Genomic DNA, 19,163 nt, shown 5'->3' on the forward strand with positions numbered 1-19,163 from the left:
TGATAGAAAAATAAGCACTGATGTAAATTGAGTGTTCTTAAAACTATCAGAAATAGAGAAACTAATCCAAATGTCTCTTAGGTTTACATAATCTTGGATAATCTTTGATAAATAAAAGCCAGTTTAAGTTTATTGATTAAATAAAAGCAGGCATAATTTCAGAATTGTCAACATTAAATCTAATGCAAGCATACAAAATTTTCTATTTGGATTTACCTGATAAGAAAGTTTATTCTAACTTTATGCTACATAAATGTCAATAAGAATAATAACTTAGGTGATGATTAACTTTTTGACTTGGGGTGGTGAACACATAATATCAATATTCAGTTAATATATTATAGAATTGTACACCTAAAACCTATATAATTGTATTAATCAATGTCATTCCAATAAACTCAATAAAATATATTTTTAAAAATTAATGTTTAACCATAGATTGTGTTTGCATAGGTGTATATTATTAATATAAGTGTTCTTGACAGTTCTATATTTCTGATGTATTCTGGTATAATAGAAATCATAATTTCAGTTATTATTTTTACAATACTGTGTATCACTAAAACCACAATATGCTTTCCAATTGCATCATGTTCTTGGTTAACTCTCATCAGATCTTTAACCATGGCTATTTTTAGGTTTTTTGTCACTCACAAAGTTATTTTACTCTTGATTCTTCTCTGAAAGGATTCACAAACAGCTGTAAGTAAAAATTCTTCATCATCAAAGAAGATTATGGAGAAGAACCCAACAACTACTCTATAATACAGGTTTCTTATAGCTTTAAAGTCATAATGCTAAACTATATGAGATTCTAAAACTTTAATGAAAAACTGATTGATTCAGAAGGCTCCTAACCTGAGATGAAGCAAAACAAGAATTAATTTCAAAGACTGAATACTCTGATGTTGATTATACTTTTATGACTTGATCTGTTGTTACTTTTTTTTTAGATTTTTCCAAAGTTAGAAGCAGGGGGCAGCAGACAGACAGACTCCCGCATGCGCCCAACCAGGATCCACCTGGCATTCCCACCAGGGGGCGATGCTTGGACCATCTGGGGCATTGCTCCATTGCAACCAGAGCCATTCCAGTGCCTGAGGTGGAGGCCATGGAATCATCCTCAGCACCGTGATCAACTTTGCTCCAATGGAGCCTTGGCTGCAGGAGGGGAAGAGAAAGACAGAGAGAAGGAAGAGGGGGAAGGCTGGAGAAGCAGATGGGCACTTCTCCTGTGTGCTCTGACCGGGAATCAAACCCAGGACTTCCATAAGCCCAGCCGACACTCTACCACTGAGCCAACCAGCCAGCACCCTGTTGTTACACTTTTTATGACTTGTTCTGTTGTTAATTTTTTACTGCTTTCCCTCCTTCTATTTCAGTCTATTTGTTTTAATTTCATCTACATTAACCTTTTGTTATATAAATATTCTTGATTTTATTTAAAATACCGTTAATTAAATGGTTTGCTTGTTTGTTGCTGAGCTTTGTGAGTTCTTTATATATTTTTTATATTAACCCTTTATTAAAGCTGTTGTTTACAAATATCATCTCCCATTTGGTTGGCTGCCTATTTGTTTTGTTGTCAGTTTCTTTGGACCTGAACAGACATTTCTCCCAAGAGAACATACAAATGGCCAACAGATATATAAAAAGATATTCATCTTCACTAGCTATTAGAGAAATGCAAATCAAAACTATAATCAGCTACCACCTCACACCTGTTAGATTGGCTATTATCAACAAGACAGGTAATAACAAGTGGTGGAGAGGCTGTGGAGAAAAAGAAACCCTCATTCACTGCTGGTGGAAATATAAACCTGTACAGCTATTATGGAAGAAAGTATGATGGTTCCTCAAAACACTAAGAATAGAATTATCATATGACATAGCAATTCCTCTACTGGGAAAAATCCTCTACCCCCCAAAATTGAAAAACAATACCTCTACTGGGAAAATACCTCTACCCCCAAAATTCAAAAGCACTGGTACATAAAGACACATGCATCCCAATGTTCATCTCAGCATTATTCACAGTTGCTAAGACATGAAAACAACCAAAATGTCCCTCAATAGAGGACTGGATAAGAAGATTTTGTATACACACACACACACACACACACACACACACACACACAATGAAATACTAATGAGCCATAAGAAATGATGACAGTGACATTTACAACAATATGAATGAACCTTAAGGACATTATAATGAGTGAAATAAGTAAATCAGAAAAAGCAAAGAACTGTATGATTTCATACATAGGTGAGATAAAAAACTGAGACTCATGGACTTAGATGAAAGTGAAGTGGTTACCAGGGGGAGGGGGACATGGGGATGTGGGTGAGGGGGTTGGGGAAAGGGTGTAAAAGAAAGACAAACATAAGGTGATGGAAAATGATTTGACTTTGGGTGATGAGTATACAACATAATCAACAGTTCAAATGCTATAGAAATGTTTACTTCAAACTTATGCACTTTTGTTGATCAATGTCACCCTGTTAAATTTAATTTCTAAATAAATTTTTAAAAAATAAAATAAAACACAATTAAGATACTTCAAAGCAATTTAATCATTTCAGATGTTGTTTTATGCTTTGTTAGGAAAGGTCAGGGCAGATTTTTACTTCAGGACTAATTCTACCTCACTGCTAAGACAATTCATTTTGTTGTGCTATACCAAGTACTCTAGTCTAGTGGATTATAAACTTTTTCATCTGGGCTGGTAGAAACCAGTACAGTTCTTGGCTTTTTTGAGAGTTAGGTATTATATCCACTGATCTGTCTCTTAAAGACACTTATTCATTGGTTTTCTAGTAAATATTTGAGGAGAAACTTTTGATTATCTCTGGGGTTTTCTCTCTGTGTAGCTCTCTCTTCTCTGACACTTTGCCCTGTAAACTTAAGACACCTTGGCCTGTCTTGGCTCCCATCTCTCACCTTTTCAAAACAAGAAGCTCAGGCCCTGGCCATTTGGATCACTGGTATGGCGTAGACCTGGCTTATGTATGTCCTGGGTTCAATTCCTGGTCAGGGCACACAGGAGAAGCACCCATCTGCTTCTCCACCCTTCTCCCTCTTCTCTCTTCTCTCTTCTCTCTCTCTTAATATCTCTCTCTCTCTCTCTCTCTCTCTCTCTTTTCCCCTCATGCAGTCATGGCCCAATTGGAGTGACTTGGCCCTAGATGCTGAAGATGGCTCCATGCTTCTGCCTCAGGCACTAAGAAGGTCTTGGTTGCTTAGCAATGGAGCAATGCCCCAGATGGGCAGAGCATCGTCCCCTAGTGGGCTTGCTGGGTGGATCCCCATTGGGTGCATGTGGAGTCTGTCTCTCTGCCTCCCCGCCTCTCGCTGAATAAAAAAAAAAGTCCAGCAGCTTCTGACGGGGTTCACCCTGCCTTCCCTTCTTTGTGCCCTGGACACTCTCTCAAGGCAATGGTCTCAGACAAATTTAGGGTTTACCTCCTTTGTTTTCCCTCTGTCGGGAATCATTGTTTTGTTGGCTGATGTACAGTTGCTTGAAACCATGATTTTACACATCTCGTCTATTTTTTTTAATCTCAAAAGTTAGGGTAAATCTGATTTCTGTTAGTCCATCTTGGCTGGAAAACTTGATCACTGATAAGGAGCCTGGCAATAAAGAAGGTAATTAAGGACACGGGTATAAATATATAAGTAAAGACAAATTTAATATTTGGCAAGATATCCACTTATTTTCACTTTAAAAATAGAAAGATGTATTTTTAAATACAAGATCAATTTTAGCTGAGACTTGATAACAGCTGACACTACATTCCAATTAAGACTACTCTGCTGGAATTTCAAAAATGTTCTCTAAGTACCACATGCTAACCGATTGTGCCACTGGAGTTCCTTCAAAGCTGTTAATAAAAAAAAAAAACCCTGCAAACCAACATCTGCACTCCAACTTTGTGGAAGAAGGTTGTCTCCAGCAGTAACAACCCACATTTCCAAAGAGCTTGAGAAGTCTGAGGAAAGAAACATGGAGAGAAATGCACTGATTTTTGTTGAGCTGTAAGCTCTTTCACCATTTTAAAGAGGGTAGTGGTTTGGGGTTCTTGCTGTTCTTCATAAGTCTAATAAATGATACATAAATAGAATCACTTAGAGAACTTAAAATATGCCTCTGGAAATAGGCCTGAGTCTATTCTCACCTTTCAGATCTAAAATTAAGAAAGTCGCATGCCAAATTGGTAAAAGATGGTCTGAATTTGGATGCCTGCATTTACTATCTTGCCGTTTCAGATTTTATTAAGCAAACGGTATGTTTCTGTTGCCTATGAACTTTATGTGACTCTCAAGTGATAAAGAGTCAGCATGGGGCCGTCTAGGATTCTTTCTAAGAGCGCAGGTGAATAGCTCTCACTTGAGAGCAACTAGAGGTTATTATTAGATACACAGGGGCAAATACTTTAGAAAGTAATGAGCTGAGGGAAGCCATAGAACATTGAAAATGAGAGGTTTCCAAGAGGTATTTAATTTTCTGAGGAACACATGACAACAGTCATGTAAGAGCATGAGGTTTCCACAGATCCCAAGTATGATGCCTGCTCACACTATCTGTTCACTGAGCACTTTCTGCCTACTTTCCTCTACGCTGTCCTTGTACTCCTACTCTGGAGTGTTCAGAATCAAATTGGATGGAGGAATACTAGCAAAACAAGGGGACAGAAAGGAAGAGAAACATATAACACCCCTTTCCTGTATGTGAACTTCATAGTTGACTCACGTGAGTTAAGTGTAGAATAGTTTAGAAAAGGTAAAGAAGAAGCCATGACATAAAACCATTTAATGTGTTTACTACTATGTTGAGATAGACATTGTATTTCCTCATTAAAGAGACTAAGTTATTTTAGAATTATCCATAATGTAATATACCTGACAATGTTCTCTTCCTAGTGTAATAAAAATAACTCATTCAGCTGAATTTAAAAACAAAACAAAAAGCATGTTAGGATTTCATGCAATCAACTCTCCTTGTTCAGTGAAATACACTCATACCAAAACACATTTGCACAAACCCATATACAGAGACAGGTAGATATAGGGACACATAGTGTTCAGTTTCATAAATTTGGGACAGTATTGCACATTGCTTGCCTCACTAAATATTACACTATATATTAATAATAATGCCAATTGATGGAGCATGATATAGACCTCCCCTATTGTTTTATAGCTGGATTTCTTTTCTTTTTCTTGAATACTTGTTTTGTTATTTGGGTTCTTTTCAATTATATCTGTGTGTATGAACTGTGTTTTCCTCCATGGAAAAACAGGGAGAAACCAGCAGCAGATAGTGACTACTGGTAATGACCAAGGCTAATGACCAAGGCTGTGACAATATCTCAGGACTGCTTAATAAGAAGCCAAACTGCTACCAAGTACTATCTATCTAGTCTATAGCAACCAGCAGTGAATTCAAGATAGTTAATTATTCAGCCACATCAGTAGAGGCTATCTTGCAACAAGGTTTAATGTGGATGATTAATGACCCTTAGCATCCCAAGGCTGTAGGACTAAATATGTACATCAGGGGAGGATCACACTAATGTCTCAGACATTTCATCAATTTCCTTGCCTTTTTCTGGACTGGTCCTGCGACTACATCTACTAATGAGTTCTAAATGCCACAGGCCCATTTCCAGCTTCCAGTCCAAACATCAGAGGGCAGATAGCATCTCAGAAGGCTGCGTGAAGCCTGCCATGTAAACCCATTTTAGCTAATCTGCCCCAATGATACTGAAACTCAACATCTTATCTGAGGCTCTGATACTCCACCAAATTCTTGCCAGATTCAGTCTTTAAACAACTCTTTATTGAATATTATCATGTTGAATATGTTGTGTGACTTACTGGAAATCACAAACAAAGTATGAAAAAAGCTAATCTTTGATTATTTTTAAAGCTAATCCCAAATGTTTAACCTTAGTTGTGTAAGTGGATAAATTTTTTTGTTACATTAGTCAAGATATTTACTAATATAAGGATGAGAAACCCAATTTCAAAGAAGACTAGTAAGTAATGATGTCATCATCTCCAGTTGGAAAGGTCAGAAGTAGAGCCAAATTCAGGATCTGTTGATTGATTTAATCGCTTTTGGTACCATCAACTATTCAAACTTTTTCTATTTCCCCAATTTTTTAAATTATAGAAATCTCAGTCAACTTGTATTGAAGTCACAGGCAGAAAAGTCCTATTACCAAAATGTCCTTTGTGTACTCACATTTTTTAGTCATCTTCAAATGAAACTAGCATTCATTTACAAACTTTCCAAAGGCCACAGAAAATTGTGAACACATGCCAACATTCTGTATTGTACCATTTGCAGGAATTTTGTAGTCTTGGTGAGCTCTTGGCCTGGAAACAGTGTGTAATATGCAGCACCCTAACATACTGCACAACAAAATTCTCAGACTGTAACTATGAGGTCTTCATTGCCTACAGTTCTCGTTTATTCTCAAAAGTCATTCCATATTTTAGAAATTGTTGCTTTCAGGGGCCCCAAAATGGTACCTTATTTTGAACCAATTGAAGTACAATTTGCTTCAATTAACTCCAGATCTTAATAGTAAGGACTAAATTACTCACATGATAAGAGGTTCAGATGTAGGGCAAATCTCAAGGTCAGTTAATTCAGTGGTTCAATTATGTCTTCAGGCACATCTTTCCAGGCATGTTCCTGCAGTTCTACGTGTGCTCTTAGCTTTACCCTAAATTTGGTTGTATTTATGGTCATAAAATAGTTGCTACCAGGAACTGGGACAATATGTTTCCTTGTATTCAGCTAGAGAATAAAACTTACTTAAATTTCCCATAAGTTTTAAACAAGCCTATTTTCTCGGAAATAAATAAGTATTGAAAATTTAAAATAATACTAAATCTTATCATTAGAAATTAAGTCACAATAATTGTGCATTTATAGTATAATAAGATAAGTTTTAATAAAGGTGTGCAAGTATTAATGCAATGAATTAGTGTTTGCATTTCAGTAATACCCACAGCATTCCTCTCCTAACTTACAAAAGCATTTGAGACATAGATACATGACTCATGTCAGCTTTTTGCTGCTAATATTGTAACAGAAAAATTTGTTTGGTCACACAAAGTTTCTCTGCATTGCTGATACCTTAATTCCTACAATATAGATCTGAGACACTTCTCATATGGGAAAGTTTGTGCCTGAAGAAGATCCACCTGTAAATAAGAATATCTGCCTCTATTCCTCCTGGGCTCTCAACAGTGTGTAACATTAGGAATTGACTACTAACTTGCTTCTGGTAAGCAGAGCCAGCACATGACTCTGGTGTTCTTACTTAAGGGAGGACAGGAGGACTGGGTGAATGTGCCAGTCCCAGGGCAGTATATCTAGAAATGAGAGAAAATATATTCACATATCCTTCCTCTTTTCTCACTCTTTTTAGTATTCATCCTTAGGGAAAAATGAGACTGAAAGAAAAATATAAACCACGTTTAATGATGTTTTCAAATATGTCCAAAGTTAAGAGTATTTAAATTAACAGACAGACAAAAATGAATGTGGGACTGGTGCTTTCTACGCTCTGTTTTTCCAGATTCTAACCAGTGTTTTTCTTCTTTTTTTCAAACGTCCAAGTTGCTTAAGTTCGTATGTTCTTTAAGTGATGAAAGGTGTTTGGCCATTACCTTTGTAGCTATGATGGACCATTTGGAATGCTCTTGCTTCTTGGAATAGAAATCGTAATTCTTGTTGGTTACTTTTATCTTTACTTGCTTCTCTAAGGTACAAATTTCCACAAGACAATTAGAGAAAAAGAATATAAACTAGAAGGATAAATATGCAGCCTGGTTACTACTGCTCATTCTGAGCAAAGAGACCTTGGATGGCCAGATTCAAGAATGAGTTTACTTCAGGATTTGTATTTGTTTACTAATTTGTAAATCAGTCATTGGTGAATAAAGGTGATGGACTAGTTAATATTAATGGGGATTGAAATCCCCACATAACATTTACCTTTATGATAAAAACTGAGGCCCTGGCCGGTTGGCTCAGCGGTAGAGCGTCGGCCTGGCATGCGGGGGACCCGGTTTCGATTCCCGGCCAGGGCACATAGGAGAAGCGCCCATTTGCTTCTCCACCCCCCCCCTCCTTCCTCTCTGTCTCTCTCTTCCCCTCCCGCAGCCAAGGCTCCATTGGAGCAAAGATGGCCTGGGCGCTGGGGATGGCTCCTTGGCCTCTGCCCCAGGCGCTAGAGTGGCTCTGGTCGCGGCAGAGTGACCCCCCGGAGGGGCAGAGCATCGCCCCCTGGTGGGCGTGCCGGGTGGATCCCGGTCGGGCGCATGCGGGAGTCTGTCTGACTGTCTCCCCATTTCCAGCTTCAGAAAAAACAAAAAAAAACAAAAAACTGAACATAATATAATATAATATTGCACTGCACACTCTATAGACTAATGCCTTGCATTAAGTACTAGCTGTTTTTTAATCTACACCTGAAGACATTAAAACTGCATAGCAAATGTCCTTTTTTTTTTACTGTGAATTTTTAACATAATAGGGTTATTGAAATATTATTAATATATCACAAAACTTGACTTTTTAAAAAACTATATGATTTCACACATAGGTGGGATATAAAAATGAAAGTCATGGTAAAATAAAAGTGAAGTGGTTTCTAGGGGGAGGGGATTGGGGGAGGGGGGGAAGTAAAGAAGGACAAATTTATGATGACAGAAAATGATTTGATGTTAGTTGATGGGCATACAACACAATCAAGTTTAAATGATATAGAAATATTTACCTAAAGCCTATGTATCCTTATTGATCAATGTCACCCCATTAAACTTCATTTTCTAAATAAAAATTTAAAAAATAAAGTATACAATTCAGTGTTTTTAGTACATTCATGGAATTGTGCAGCCCTCATCTTTTTCTCATTTTAGCATATTTTCATCATCTAAAAAAAAAAAGCTGATATACATTCAAAGTCACTCCTTATTTTTACCTTCACTGGGCACTTTTAAAATCAGTAATTTACTTTCTATCTCTATGCATGTGCTTATTCTGGGTAGTTCACTTAATAGCCCTACAAAATATGTGGCTTTTGGTGACTGGCTTTCTTTAGTTTGCATAATTTTTAAGGTTTTTCTATGATGTGACATGTGCATAGTACTTCATTTTATTTAACTGATAAGTAATATTTCAATGGGTGGATAGTCCACATTTTGTATATTGATCCTTTGATAGACACTTGTGTCTACTATTTTGGCTATCATGTATGCTAATGCTTTGATCAGTTATGTTCAGTTTTAGTATGGTCATATGTTTTCAATTCTCTTTGGTATATATCTACAAGTGGAATGGCTGTGTCATACGGTAAACCTATGTTTAACATTTTGAGGAACAGTGGAACCATTTTCTAAAGTGGCTGCATCATTTACAATTCTACCAGCTACATAGAAGCATTCACATTTCTCCACATCCTCATCAGCATGTAGTCTTGTCTCTCTTTAATTTAACCATTTTCCTGGGTTTGAATAAGCATTTCATTGCACTTTTGGTATGCATTTCCCTATTGACTAAGGATGTGCACTTTCTGTGTGCAAATTCACCATTTCAATACATATTTAGGAAAAGTAGCTCTTCGATCTTTTGCTTTTTTTAAATAGGGTTATTTATCTTTATTATTTTAAGAGCGCTTTATATATTTTGGATACCAATCTCTTATCAAATATATGAGTTGTAAATATTTTCTTCTATTCCTTGAGTTGTCATTTTACTTTTTCAATGGTATCCTTTGAAGAAATGCATTTTTTTAAATGTGATGTTTTATTTTATCTTTTGTCACAGATGCTTTTGATGTCATAATTAAGAAACCATTGCTTAAACAAAGTCACATGGTTTACTGCTATATTTTCTTCTAAGAATTTATAGAATTTCATTTATTAAATTTACATCTATAATCCATTTGGGTTAATTTTTATATATGATGTGAGATATGGTTCTAAATTAATTATTTTGTATGTGGACATCCAGTTGCCTCACACCATTTATTTAAATGACAGCTTCTCCTCTTTAATTGTCAATATATTTTAAATCTCAAAAACATAGATTGAGAATACAAAGCATATTGAAAAGAGTACCTCCACTATTCTTAGGCTGTGATTATGTGCAAACCATATGTTTATTGCCTGTTACACACTGCTTCATTTAATCTTCACAACAACCATTTGTAGTTTCCCTCAAGTTAGAGCTATATTGTAACCTTCTCAAGGAAATATAGCTGGTATGTGGTTGAATGAAACTAAAACTGAGAAACTGAATCTGAAACTAAATTCTTACACATAATGTTGCCTCTTCTCCAAATCTTGGGTTAAATAACTATAAAATGTCACAGAAAATATCAGTTAAGAAATAAATTTATAAAAATAATACAGATAAGTTCTGGAGGTAATTCTCTCTCTCTTTTAAAATGTTTATTTTATTGGTTTTAGAGAGAAGGAGGGCGAGAGAGACAGGAACATTGGCCTGTCCCTGCATGTACCCTGACTGGGGATCACACTGGCCACCTCTGTGCTTCAGGATGATGCTCTGACCAAGCAAGCTATCTGGCAGGACATCTGAAGGTAATTACTTTTCCTGGCCTAAAAACTATCAATTTTGAACTTAGCAATGATAATTTACTACAACTGTTTCATAGGTTAAAAAGACTAACTTCATTAGTCATAGAGAGGAGTCTCATAATATCAGCTGTTTACCTCAAATAAAAGAAAAGCTATTTCCTGGATAGTAGGCATCCTTTCCTTCTTCTTCTCTTCTTATCCAGAGCTCTGGGGTCATATTTCTTTTCTCTACCTCAGCTGCCACTGTTAACACTCTCCTCTGTCCTTTCTCTCTTTTATGATTTATGCTCTTGATATCTTCAGATATAATATAATGTAACATAATATGATGACATAAGGTTTACTTAATTAAAGTATTTGATTCTATCTAGTCTTTGTTTTAGACTTCAGTGACTCCCATCGCCTGAATGACTAATTCCAAATTATCTGTACCATCACGGGAGACTCTAATACATACTTCTAATCAGGATTAATTGTTGTTAATTTTTTCTACTTTCATCAAATATATATTATTATTTGAAACTCTGTGTTATTGACGTTGAAAATAAAGATTCTGAATTCTCATGTTGTACCTTCTAATCGCCTCGCTCTGTCTTTGTAAGGTGTGCACTCATTATCTAGCAACATCACTTTTATAGCTTCATTTCGTTCGTCTATATGATGGAATACGTATACCACTTTGACAAAGTTGTTAATAAGACTTAATGAAGTAATTCATATACTTAACACATATGAGCTACATAAGTTCCTAGTATTTGGAAACTCTTACAATTGGTAAATAATATTATTAGTTACTCTGATTTTTAAATTTTTTTCAATTATAGTTGACATACAATAATATATTAGTTTCAGGAAAACAACATAGTGATCAGACATTTATATACCTTATAAAGGATTGCCTCTCTAAGTCTAGAACCTATCTGACACCATACATAATTATTACAATGTTATTGACTATATTCTGTATACTGTGATTGCTTTCATAACAAGCAATTTGTATTTCTTAATCCCTTTCACTTTCATCACTCCTCCCTTCATCCCTACTCTCATTTGGTGACTATCAAAGACAACTATCATATTATTTCACTTTTATGTGATATCTAAAAAACAAAATAAACAAAGCAGAAGTACTCGCAGACCTTTGCAACGTGCCAGCTCTGCTTTTCTGGTTTTGTCTTGGGGAGGAACTCTTTGGCTTGTGTGTTTTCTGTCCATCTCACAGAGTCAAGCCTGATTCTGAGAGCCTATGGTTTATTTTCTCTAGATCAGTGCCCCGAAGGTCATTCATCCTCTCCAACCTGACAACACTGAGCTGGCTGCTTATACCTGTTTGCTCTGAATGAGCTCACATATACCACCTATGGAGGCTTCGCACTTAGGCAATTCATGGCAAACCATGGGGTGCCTGCAACAGTCACTTCTATTCTCTCTTCACCCCTTGGAGAAATCTTTAACCAAGAAGTTAAGTGAAATTTCTTACTCTCTACAATGCATCTATTCTCAGATTTTTTTGCTCCACTGAGACATATCTTCACCATGTACGTATTTCCTATGGCTATATCTTGTTTTCCTAGAGTTTATTGGCATCCTAAATAGTAAGCCCCTTAAAGTAGCCTGTCTTTCTCACTGTGTTCCACAATGTCAAGAATTTGTTAGTAATTTAATAAATTTTAGTTAAATAGTGAATAAGATAGCAACAAATAAATATAGCTTAATCTCTTGTAACTTCTGCAACAACTATTGTGAGAGATCTGCTTCTGCCTTGGTGTCTTGAGTCTTTTCTCAGATTTTTTGGGGTTGCAGGTTTTTTAAAAGGTATTCTGTTTCCTGTTTATTCATACTTGAATTAAGGGAAATAGGTTTGTATATGTTTTTTGGCGAAATCTGTTATCACTCTTTATATTTGTTCATATTTGTTTTTCTGGTAGAATACTTTTTTATGTCTAAAAACCTGTAAAAGTGCTGATGCAGAGCTCTTAGGTAATATTTACTGTGTGATGGGAATTTATATAGTTTGCATTTTCTGTAGTATATCTAGACCCTCTTTTCTTTTCAGAGTTCAATTATTATGTGAGGGCATCTGAGATAAACCATTGTTCTTTTCTGTGTCTTGATATTTTGTACTAAAAACTATTCTTACACTTTGGGGTAAGCTTCTTCACTAACTCTTTTTTGTCACTGACACTATTTCAGTTTTCCCAAGTGGCTTACACATTCCAAGATATAATGCACAACTCTTAGCCCCCTTCTCTACCCTGAGCTGAGCCCTGACACTTTCTAAATGGATTTAATAATAGAGTACCTGAATGGGGATGGGAAGTGAACACATATATAACTGTCTGTTTTTGTAGTCTTCAGTGTAGACCTTTATCATAGTATCTGAAGTAAGCTAAAACCTCTTCTTCATTACTTCTCAAGTGCTGTGCTTTTCTGGTGATTGGGCTATATATTTGTAGGACACATCTTTATATCTCATTCCAAATCCATTAGTAGTTCCATTAGTTAAGAGACTCTCAAAAAAAGCTATGATCAGAATTTTATTCTATATCTTCAGGATACTAGTAATGAGAAATCTAAAAAGATTATACAAGAAATAAGTACTATCATACCATATAAACTTGGACCACTGCGGTCGTAGTTATTTTTACATGTGAACTTGACTGGGCTAAGGGATGCCCAGATAGTTGGTAATACATTATTTCTGTGAGTTTCCCGAAGAGAATAGTATTTGAATCTGTAGACTGAGTAAAGTTTGCCCTCACCGATATAAGTAGACAGCATCTGATCTGTTGAGGGACTGAATTGAACAAAAAGGCAGAGGAAGGACAAATCTGCTCCTGGCTTGAGCTGGAACACCCATCTCCTCCTGCCCTCAGATATTGGTGTTACTGGTTCTCAGCCTTGGGACTCAGACTAGAACTTACACCATTGGCTCCCTTGGTTCTCCAGCCATCAAGTTTGAGTTGAAACTATACCACTGGCTTCCAGCTCAGACAGCAAATTGTGGCACCTAGCCTCCATAATCATGTAAACTAATTCCTCATAATAAGTTTCTTTCTATATATTTATAGAATCTGTGCATCATGTGGCTCACAATGTGAGATCAAATGTAAAGAAACTAATGCAACCTTAACATTACTCTATGTTTTCATTCGAGGAAGTAGGACAACTTTATGTATGCCCTACAATGATAAAAATGTCTCAGGAAGGACATTTCCAAGCTCCTTGCCCGTCTCCCCCCAATACTTCTTTGTACCACTGAGGGAAACATATTGGGAAAACAGACGTGAGATTTATTCCCCCCTTTCACTGCTTAACAGTTTAGGGTTTAATTTAATCTAACTTGAAAGGAGAAGCATCTCTGAGTAGTACTTGTTAACTTAAAAACAAAAGGCCAAAGTGAGAGGCAAGAGGGCTTACTTGAGATTTAAAAGAACAGCTACTCAGATAGCACTAATGAGAAACCCAAACAGTGTTCCAGTTAAGAGGTGAAGGCAAGGAGTAATTATGAGAAAGGGAACAGGAAGAATCACATAAATGGAAGGAAGGGATATCTGTAGTGCAGCAGATAAGCTACCAGAGTAATGCTAATTTTAAAGAATATCTATAATTTTTAGTCTACTAGGAGGTCAAATATTTGCTCTCTTATCTTTAAAAATGTTCATTTGGGATATAATGCTGCTTATGACTCAGTGTAATGGTTATTTCTCCTAGTTTTAACATTCCACAATTTTCAGGAGGGAGCCCCATGAAGCAGATCCTTTTGGGTGGCAGCTCCAACTCCTCTTTAAAGTAGGTCTCTTTTTAGTATCTTTTACACATGAATGAAAACCCAATGGATATTACATGTTTAAGAAATTAGTAAATAAGTTCATAAACCTTAGAATCAGTTTATAGAAATTAGTAAGAAATAATATTTCACAATGGATTTTAGGTAATAACTCTACAGGCAATATGAAAGTAAAAATTGAGTTACTTATCCAAGGCTGAAGGAGACGTAGAGATTTAAGTACTCAAAGCATGACATTTAGAAGCTCAGCAAACATTTAAAAAATAAATACCATTTTGATTTCCGAATTATCTGCATAATTACATTTTAGTTTTGTTTTTCAACATTGACTTACCTTTTAAAATGTGTATCTTAAAGTGGGAAAAACAATGAAGTGGGAAGATTATCTTCAAAAGGGTAACTGGACACATTTGTGTGAAATTCAGTGTCCCAAACTATGTACTATATGGGAGAAATGTAAATTTGGAGAGAACCAAAATAACACTTTATAACTGCTAATCGTGTAAAAGCACCTGGCAGGATGGAAGGCAACCTATTAAGTCATTAGCACCGAAAAAACTTTTGTAAAACACCTGGTGTACGCAGAGAGGGGAACGAGGACATCATACGTATATAGAGGAAAACCTCTTACAAGAACAAGAAATTGATTTTAATTTACTATTTAATCTTTTTTTTTTTTTGTATAATGGACAAAACAGTCTTTGGTGATTAGATTGAATTTGCTTTTTGCTTCTACATGATGGCATTTTGGTGAAGAGAGTAATTAATTTACGTTAAGTATATTGTATTAAATTTGTTCTTAAAGCTTTTTGCAGGGTTACATGCTTTACAAACTTGCTAACGTAAAAATCAGGACTTAGAAGTTGCTCATTTGATTTATATGCAGAGATAGCCATAGGCTCTGATTCTCCCCTCTATATGACCCTGTAAATTTTTCTCACCATTTTCCAAAGACCCCTCATTGCTTTTTGGATAGAGTCTAACAATCCTTAGGATGGATGACTTGCATTATACTTTATGGTTAAGATTTTGCTGATCTCTATACACACACACACACACACTCTCTCTCTCTCTCTCTCTCTCTCTCTCTTAATTCCTTAGATCATCTTCTCAAACTTATTACTGCTCTAAGATTTTTCTTTAAAATACTCATAACAATTTGTAAATGCTAAACTACAAGCTCTGTGGAGGTGGGACCACAACTATTTTGCTCACCAAATATATCTAGTCCTTTGCAGAATATAGCATTACCAAAATAAGTATTTTTAAATCAATGACTGGCTCAGAATACATTTGAATATTCTTTCCAAATGAGGTTATATTTTTTGTACTTTCACTTTTAACCTTTTATATCCCTAGTATGAATTATGTCTTTATACAATACTTAAATAATAACTTTTATATGCATAAATTTAAATGATCACATTTAATTCTGGCATTGTCAGAATCAATCCGGTCCTTCAGAGTTCTACATCTTTTATTACTACTCACATTCTTGCAAATAAATATAACTATTGTACCCATTGGGTACAGCTGGAGGAGGAGATCACTATTGTCCTGAGGTTAGTTTTGGCCTGAAATTGCCAAGACTTGGCCTTACTTAACTACCTTTGCTTACTCTGCTTTCATAGGCTCCAAAGACTGCTTTCTGTGTGCTTTGCCTGAAAGATCTAAAATTCTATTTCAATACAGTAAACCAGTTTTTCCATGGTACTCTGAAATCTGTGGGTGATTTGGTGATTCACTGTCTGCTCAGGTATTTGATCTCACTTGCTCAGCCTAATCATGGGTCCTCTTTGATTTGAGTTCTGATATTCATGGCCCTGGCGGCTTTACCTTATCTGATTTTGCCTCAATCTCTGATATCTTGTGTTTCTCTAAATTATATTATTCATCGGGTTCCTAATAACATAGCTTAGGATTTCTTGTAAAGAGGAACCTCCAATACTCTGAAATATGTTGTTTTTTAATGTATAGCACTTCAAATCCTTGGGGATGGTTATATATGAATAACAAACAAAAGATAATAAAAAATGCTTCTGAACTACTAATGAAACATTGAATATATACTCAAATATAACCCATTATATGCAGCTGTCTCCTATATAGGGTTGCTAGATATAGCAAATAGAAATACAGTACACGCAGGTAAGTATATCTCAAATACTATATTTATATATTTACTCATACTAAAATATTATTCATTGTTTACCTGAATTTATCTTTAACTGGGAACCCTATATTTTATATGGCAACTCTACCACTATTCATCATCTAATATTAAAAAAATTGATAAATTAATTTTTTAAAAATAAACTAGAATGAACAAGAATCAGAAAAAAATATGAGTTCCTAGAAGGAGTCATTCTCAGCATCATTATTAACTATTGAATGCTATTGTTAGTGAAATAGTCACTTTACAAAATTATTTTAAAACTTACTGAGTTTTTGCCTTTGGTTTAGGTAAAACTATTGTCTCTGAGCTCTTGAAACAATTACACATTATATTTTTAACTAATTTTTTACTATGTTTCTTTTTTTCTGTTTTGTTATTACCTCTGCCATTTTAAGTTCTTTTCATTTTTTGTTACAGGTATTTTCTATTTATTAATTAGATTTATTTTAATAGATTTTTCTTAATTTATTTTGAATTGTTAATTGCTTGCTTCTTGTTATCTATTATTCCTGAAAAGACCCGTAAATCAATGGTACACAAGTTAGATTAATGCTTTATTGATTGATGACCATAAAGAATATTTAATGATATCTCCATAATGTATGAACTTGAATCACTGACTGCATTGAACAGGTAAAAATTTTAATGTAAAAATTCTTTGGCAGATACTTTAGAGGTATTTAGTTCATTCGAATAAATTATAAATATGTATCAATAGAGACATTTTTGTTTTCAAAAGGGAGGGAATAGTTTAAGAAAATCCCTTAAAATTTAAATTCTTATTTAAAAAATATTTAATGAATAACATGCCAAAACAATGGAATGAAATCTATTGCTGTAAAATATTTGAAGAAATAGGTATATATCATGAACAACCCAATTTCCACAAATTTAAACATTTAATGCAAACTTGGATAAAATTGCAATGTCATTGATGTATCAGCACTAGTATACCATTATCTTGTAAATGCTTAGTTATTCTGGACCAGGAATTGCACTTAGCATTTTCCTCCATTTCATGTTTGATCTTTACTATAATTCTATGAGATAAGATCTCTCTCTCTCTCTCTCCTGAATTTCAGAAGAATAAATATTTATCTTTATTTCTTAGTAATTTATTTTCAATTTAGAAAAACAGCTAAAATGTATATTAAAACTATATTTAAACTTCTTTTTTGAACACTCAATGTCTCTTAAATGTTTCATGTAATATTTTTTTTACCATTTTTCAATCTTTGCCTTTTCCTGGAATACCAACTTTTATTGGTCCTTTGAAGGAAGACAGAATACTGTGTTGAAGAGAACTGTCTGAGAGTACAGTTAAACCTAGATTTCAACTCTTGTCTGCTAAACACTAGCAATGACCTTGAACAGACTACACTCAGGTTTCATTTCCTCATATAAATTTAGATAAACGTAGATTTGTTGTAGAGACTAAAAGTTACATAAAATGAGATATTCTTAGAGCCTAGGATATAACAATTATTTAATAACTGGCTATTATAATTATTGATTTAACCTATTGTGAGTCACCGCATTTTTTATCTAGTTTATATTGAGTTGAAATTGTCACTCGTAGCCCCCCTCCTTTTTTTTTTTACAGAGACAGAGAGAGATTCAGAGAGAGGGATAGATAGGGACAGACAGGAACGGAGAGAGATGAGAAGCATCAATCATCAGTTTTTTGTTGCGAGACCTTAGTTGTTCATTGATTGCTTTCTCATATGTGCCTTGACCGTGGGCCTTCAGCAGACCGAGAAGCCCCTTGCTGGAGCCAGTGACCTTGGATCCAATCTGGTGAGCTTTGCTCAAACCAGATGAGCCCGTGCTCAAGCTGGTGACCTCGAGGTCTCGAACCTGGGTCCTCACCATCCCAGTCCAATGCTCTATCCACTGTGCCACCGCCTGGTCAGGCTCGGTAGCTTTCCTTAATGTTTGTCTTGACATCACTTATAAGGGGTCATTTTGACTTTTTACATTTTTTGTCATTTGCGCTTCCAATCAGCTAAACAAACAGACCATTTTATTACTAGGGATTGCTTAAATCTAACACTCATTTTTCCTTGTCACATTGCAGAAGCTAGAAAACAAAATCATCAGCTAGGAAGCGTGTGTTTGACAAGTGGAAAAAACCTTGTGTGATTATATTTTCCAAATGTGAAAAAGAGAATTCTCACTACTTATCTCTTCAGTAGGGGTAGGGAAATATAATACAAAGTGAGAAAGACAAATAAATTACAAAAAAATTTGTAAAAAGTATTTTTAAAATGATTAAAATGGTTTAAAGGGAGGAGTTAACAGGAAAAATAAAAGTAGCAAGCATGAAGACAATTCAATATTAAATCTGAAATAAATGTAGCTGACACTATTAGTTTTTTCATTTATACTTTTATTTTTTCAAAGACAAGAATAGAGAATAAATGGTCAGAGATACAACATATTGACAATGGCAAAGATTTTTCTAAGAATCTCATCTGGTTTGCTTCCCCCCCACCCCACCCCGCCCAACTTCTGTTACTTTCAACATAGAGCCCTTGTCTCTCCAATAGTGGAAATCTTACAGGAACCAATTA

This window comes from Saccopteryx leptura, chromosome 1 (assembly GCF_036850995.1).
Source record: "Saccopteryx leptura isolate mSacLep1 chromosome 1, mSacLep1_pri_phased_curated, whole genome shotgun sequence".
Classification (NCBI taxonomy): Eukaryota; Metazoa; Chordata; class Mammalia; order Chiroptera; family Emballonuridae; genus Saccopteryx; species Saccopteryx leptura.